A 6,992-nucleotide genomic window follows, 5' to 3' on the forward strand; every position below is an offset into this window, starting at 1 on the left:
CATAAGAACATGGGAGTTTAAAATGAATACTCTAAACCCATGACTCTTGATTAGAACAATAGGACAAGCATGAGGAACAATATAGTGGGCATCAAGAAAAGACATTTAGGCATGGGGAATTAAGGGGTATGGGCAGAATAAAAGGCTGAAGGTATCAAGGCAGCTTGGCTGGCCTGATTTGCTTATAAATAGGCTCATTTAGAACAAAAAAGGGACTGGAGATTAAGTTTTTCAGAGAGAGGAAAGAAAAAAAACAAAACCAGGGCTGGTCTTTCAACCTTTAGATGGTCAGTTTATCTTCAGAGTGATATAGAGTGAGATTGTACTGGAATTTGAACATAATTTCCAGAGGCTACTGCTTTCTTGCATTTGGTTCCTTCTCTGCTTTGCCTGTACTTGTTTTGGTATTGCTGGGCTGCAAACTGGATTTCTTGCTTGGGTTTTAAAGATCTGTTGTTGGGTTTTGTTGTTGTTGATTGCTGGTTTCTGTTGTTGCTATTTGCTGTGAATGCTACTGCTCAACTGATCCTTCCTTTTCTTCTTTTGGCTTTCCCAATACCAGGTGCACCACTGATACACTATCAATGTAAGCTGAAAGTTGAAACATGAATATAAAAATGAAGAGCTAAAGTTTCCTTTTTCGAATTTGTTTCAGTTTGTATATTGAACATTAAGTTGTATATATAATAGTTCATATCTTCTATTAGGATAATGAAGGTAGTCATCATGTATAACTAGACATCACATATGGCAACTTAATGGCTCATTCTCTATGTATGCTGGTAGCTAGAAAAGAAGTGAAGGTGTAGTAAGCAATATCCTGATTTTTCAGTTGTGTCTGTGGTTAGCATGTCTTCCAAACGTACGTTAAGTATCAAACTATCCGTTGCTAGATAATCTCACCTCATTTAGTAGGCTGCCTCGTTATAACTTGCAACAATACCGTTAGAGTAGATAGCACAAGTTTACATTTCAGCATTATAAATGTCGAGCCTGAGTCAAATGAACTAACCAGGCCTTATCGGAAAAGAAGTGGCCCAGGTCCAGTCAATACTGTGTGCGCTGGGCCTGGGCCCATAATATCCAAACGACTGACCATATACGCGTTCATTTTTCGAATTTTGCGAATCGTATTTGGAACCCAACTATAACTAACTCGTAAGCATGTAAATAATGTTGGACCCTTTTTCTTCTTTCATTGTTAGAGACAAACTTAATAGAAAACATAGCCACTATAGGAGGACCTTTTAAAATAAAATGAGGCGTGTCTCGCCAAATAAATTACACATCGCTGGGGCCCTCAATAAATACATAACCCTTGGTTAGACTTTGGAATTGGCCGTTTAGTGAATTTTCACGGCCTTTTTCTAAAATAACAATAAGTAGTTTCTTTAGAACGCGTCTTAATTAACCTTACCTTCTTAAATACGGGTGTGCATTTATGTGACCCAAATCCAAATCTCAACGGAGTCGAAATGTGTCTCTAATCACGGGTACATTGATTGTGACGCGATTCGAGATGCGTGTCCACAACGTTGCAAATTCCCTAAAAAATTAATAATAAATAAATAATGAATGAGACGATCCTCGACAAACAAGAATACTCAATGTGCGGGGCCCTCAACGGATAGCTATTTTCGAATGCGTAGATTTTGAGACAAGCTGCATAAAGAACTTTATGGCTTTTCTCAAATTCGGGTGCCTATTTAATAATGTTATCTTCTTAAATTCGGGTGCACATTTATGTGACCCAAATCCAAATCACAACAGAGTTGAAACGTGCCAACAACCACGGGTGCATTGATGTGACGTGGTTCGAGTTGTATTTCCACGATGTTGCAATTCTTGATAAAAATAATAATAATGACAAAAGCGGTTAAAAGTTAAAATTCGCACATAGGTTCAACATATATTAAATCAGATAATCAAGCCGAATATGACAGTTGAGCGACCGTGCTAGAACCACGGAACTCTGGAATGCCTAACACCTTCACCCGGGTTAAAAAAATTCCTTATCAGGATTTCTGGTTCCCGGACTTTTAAACAGAGTCATTCTTTTCCTCGATTCGGGATTAAACCGGTGACTTGAGACAGCCTAAATCTCCCAAGTGGCGACTTTGAAATAAATAAACAAATCCCATTTCGATTGTCCTTTAATTGGTAAAACTCCTTCACCCCTCGCGGGGGCGGAAAAAGGAGGTGTGACAGCTCTGGCGACTCTGCTGGGGATGCTAACCTAGAACGTTTTGTTCAGGGTTCAGAATTCGAGCTTGGAATAATTGTTGTATTTGGCTTTGTATAATTTTGTTACATGATATATGCCTAATGTGGTAATTGATTGCCTTTTACCGCTTTGATATTATGTGAACTGTATATAAACTGTGTCGAACCTTTCTCTTCTTACCTCCGGGGATGCTGCTCACTGGTTTGAGACTCCCTATTGTGTTAGTGTCATACCCAAGTAGAAAGAGGCTCGGATAAGTTACGAAGCCGGACGATCTCGCAGGTCCCCGATAAGTTGTCCCCTCCTCGACTCGAGTTGTCCGCTCGGGTAAGCCAGGTCTAGAACAAAACCCAGTTTTGAAACTTAGTAAAACATGACTTCATGCCGGATCCCTAGTAGGAAATTTTTATTTGCATCACGTTGCATTTGACTTAGGGGGCTCAACACAGGGGTTGGGCCCGTCTAGGAAAAGCAACCTGAAACAAAAAAGACCATCGTGCTGCATCTTGTTTGTTGACGCATTGAATTTGCTTCGAACTTGCATGTTGACCGGTGGGTGAAAACGGGAATTTTGAAAAATTGAGAGATGCTCATTTAAAAAAGAAAAAAAACCAATGTCCAAATAATGTGAGAACTCTGCCAAAATTTTGATTTTTGAAGAAAGAAAATCAGATTCGTGATTTAATTAATTTTTCTTACTCAAACTACGTCGGTTTGATTCTCACCGGATGTGAGATACGTAGGCAACCCTTATCGGGTCCAACTTCCCATTTTGCAAAAAACGACCAGAAAATGTTGCCACTTTTATAAAAGAGACAAGCGATGTCATTTTGCAAAAATAGCCGAATGTTCCCTAAAGGGGCGTCGGAAGGCTGTCTTTGCATAAACAGCCACTTTTGGTCATTCTTTTACCTTTCAGCCGGTTAAATCCCTACATCCTTAAAATGTTCATCGCTGAAGAGTCGAAAGGCCGTATTTGGAAAACCAGTCTTTCTTTTCTCAAAATTAGGGAAAATGGGAAAATTAGTTTTGGGTAAAATAAAGATTTTGTTTTTTTGTCTAAATCACCTTAATAAATGTGCAGAATGAGCACGAGTAGGAATTCATCTGGGGCCATTATAAACAGGATCCATTTGGGCTTACGCATGTGGTGGAACGACTTAGAAGAATCAGGGCGAGATACAGTCAAGATATACTTGGGAAACTTGGTTGGGTTACTGGACATTGATCTGCGAGGGGACATTATAAGAGCGTTAATTTCATTTTGGGACCCAACAAACAATGTATTTCATTTCTCAGACTTTGAGCTCACACCAACACTAGAGGAACTGGAAGGGTACATCGGATGTCCTAAAATCTATATGAGAGAGCAGTATCTTATTGCACCAAGGACCGTGACCATACACAGGTTCTTAGACACCGTGAAGAACCGCAGAATTATACACAACCCAGAAATATCAGAGGGTTTTTGTAGTTTGGCATTCCTGTACGACAGGTACGGTCATCTTGAAGGGTTCAACAATCTCGAGAGTAAGATCTGCAACGGGGAAAGCCGGCTGAAATGGGAAAGACATAAGTGTATTGCTTTTATGGTGGCCTTTTTGGGTTTTTTGGTATTCCCTAGAAAGGATGGGAAAATTAACATACAAGTCACTGGGGTCATCAGCACTTCGCTTAAACAAGACAACAACACTCTGACACCAATGATAATAGCGGACATCTTTCGCGCTCTCACTGTTTGCAAAACTATAGGAGGTTTCTTTGAGGGTTGCAATGTACTACTGCAAATGTGGATGATAGAACACCTATGTCATCGCCCTCAGTTTCTGAAATATGGGTCATCACAAAAGACTTGTTTAGAAGAGTTTTCCACAAGGGTCAACGGGTTCAGCCTGCCAGAAGGGGTCGTTGAATGGGTCACTCTACTGCGTTCCGTCTTAGCAAACCAGATAGAATGGGCATTTGGGTGGCTACTCATAGATGAGATTATACACATGTCAGCCGCCGAATCTCATTTGTTGTTGATGGGTCTCCAAAGTATCTAGCCCTATGCGCCATACAGAGTGTTGAGACAGCTGGGGCGATGCCAAATAATCCCAAAGGAAGAGGATCTCAGCGGCCAGGTGGTCGAAATCGGGCCTAGTGGGCAGTTCCCTGAAGCAGTCGTTCGGAGAATCTGGAATGAATGTCAAACCCTGAAAGTAGATACTCGTGTACAAGACCGGGCCAAAGGCAAAGTGTCGCCAAAATACCTCACATGGTATTGAAGAGAGCTTGAGCACCAGAGACCAACTAAGAGAGCTCACGTCCAAGACTTTGTAGAATCATCGCAAACACAATGGGGTTGGCTAGCAAAAGAGAAAGAATATCGGGTCGAGATTGGCAAGCTAAAACAACAAATTGAGGGGCTGAAATACCAAAGCAGTTTGCAAATCGATGCTGATACAGGAGAGAAAAGAAGTTTGAATCAAGAAAACAAGGCCCTGAGAGCCCGAATCCGCCAAGACAGAAAGAATGTCGGTGACCAACAGAAAAGTAGGTCCAAGGAGAGATTGATAGCAGAGTTGAGGAGTCAGGTCGGCAAAAGCCGAGAGGACTTGGGAGAGATCCGAGGCTTGCATAGCAAGAATGCGGGTCAGATGGGCAACAGGTACAATGGCACGGAGAAATCATCTACAACAAGTCATAAGGGATTATGAAATAAGCATTGGACTATTAAGAGAAACAAACTCCACTCTTCAGGAGCGGGTCTTTAAACAAGCCCGAGATGCCCGAGCAGACAGATGCGCTGTTACGATTTGATGGATGGAATGAAAGAAATAAATGGAGAGGTTCCAGGATCGACTCGCCGACAAGGCTCAAGCACTGGGACTGAAGAACCGGTGAATAGAGCAACTGTTCAGGGAAAGGGATGACATCCGGGGTAGGATTGATGAGATTGGGCACTACATCTACATGAGATGCCTAGCATGTGAGCAAATACCTCGTGATACCCTTCTTGCCTCCATCATGGGCTACGTCATCCGGATCATGAATGGGTTGAAAAGCTTACAAAGGGGTCTTACACCAAAGCCCGTGGAAAGGCCGAACGATGCCTCACGGGCACCTAGATTGAAAGATTTAATGTATCCATAGTTCAACTCTTGTTTGTTGACTTTATGGGTCTGTTACTCTCCCATATGCTGTTTTTTTCTCGTCAAGTCAGGTTAAGTATTTTGGAATCTGTATTTTGTTGTTCTTTGTTTAAAATAAGTAGCTTGTAATAGCAAATTTTGGTGATAAATTGAATGATTCCAAAAGAATTTTTGTGTCTTTACTTTACGGCAGAACTACGCCCGGTCTGATTCACGCGGGGACGTGATACGTAGGCAATCCACATAAGATTCGACCACCACTAAAAATAAAGAAAAAGAAAAAAAAAGAAAGAAAAATAAGAAAAAAAAAGAAGAAAGGAAAAAAGAAAAGAAAAATAATAGAGAGGAAAACGGAGGGTTCCTAAAACACTTTAAAGGCACAAATAAAGCAAGTCGGGATGACGCATGCGGTTGAAGCAAAAACATGTTAGAAATGGTTAACTGCTTAGGAATATTGCATCCCTAACGTGCAATTACCAAATCTGTTAAACTCTAACACTAACAAGTTTGTTGTTTTCCAAAAATACCAGACAGTTAGTTGTTAAAGCGTTTTGGCATCACATCATTATCAAACCAGATCCAAAGGACCTGTACCAATAATCATGACTACTTCAGAAAACAGTGTCGAGGAAGAAAAGCCAGTAAGCCAGTTGCTGAAAGAGGCAATGGAGAAGATAGAGAGGATCTGATTGGAAATGAACGCGATGCAGTTAGCCTTGGCTAAAGTACAAAAGAGCCCTGAACCACCCGTTACTCCTACACTAGGGCATATGCCGGAATACCCTCACCCTGGCCCTTCAACAAGCCTCCCGAATCACCACTATTATCAGGGGAGAAGCCCCTATGATTCCCAAGCTCCACCACCCCATCAACATTTCCCACCACCAAATGTTCCCGCTTTTATGGGACCCACACCAGCCACGCTACAAAGATCAACTAGTGAGCCGTTGTTTCAGGCTCACAATGCGCAATACTATCCCCCTGAACCCACATTCAATGCACCAGAACCCCATACCAATAATCCACACTTGGAGGTCCCGGCGGAGATTGAAAAGCCTGCTAAGGTTCCAGAGCAGGATGAGGTAATGAGGAAGTTCAAAAGCCTGGAGCAATTCTTCAGGAGCATGCACGGATTGAGCAACCAGGTCAGCGTGGCCTACAAGGATCTATGCCCTTTTCCGGACGTCCAACTCCCGGTAGGGTTTAAGATGCCCAAGTTTGACTTATACGAAGGGCACGGTGACCCTATGGCACATTTACGGGGATTTTGTAGCAAAATGAGAGGAGCATGCGGCAAAGATGAGCTACTGATAGTTTACTTTGGTCAAAGCTTAAGTGGATCGGCATTGGAATGGTATACCAGATAAGATCCCAGTAGGTGGTACACTTGGGATGATCTAGCGCAGACTTTCGCAGGTCACTTCCAATACAATCTGGAGATAGTCCCTGACCGTCTCACATTACTGAGGACCGGAAAGAAGCCTGGGGAGAGCTTTCATGAGTTCGGTTTCCGCTGGAAAGAACAGGCAGCCAAGGTTGATCCTCCCATGAGAGAGGGGGAAATGGTGGACTACTTCCTGCAAACGCTGGATCCAACTTACTTTGGTCACTTGGTGAAGACGGTTGGAAAATCC

This window comes from Nicotiana sylvestris, chromosome 3, assembly GCF_000393655.2.
Source record: "Nicotiana sylvestris chromosome 3, ASM39365v2, whole genome shotgun sequence".
In the NCBI taxonomy this organism is placed as follows: Eukaryota; Viridiplantae; Streptophyta; class Magnoliopsida; order Solanales; family Solanaceae; genus Nicotiana; species Nicotiana sylvestris.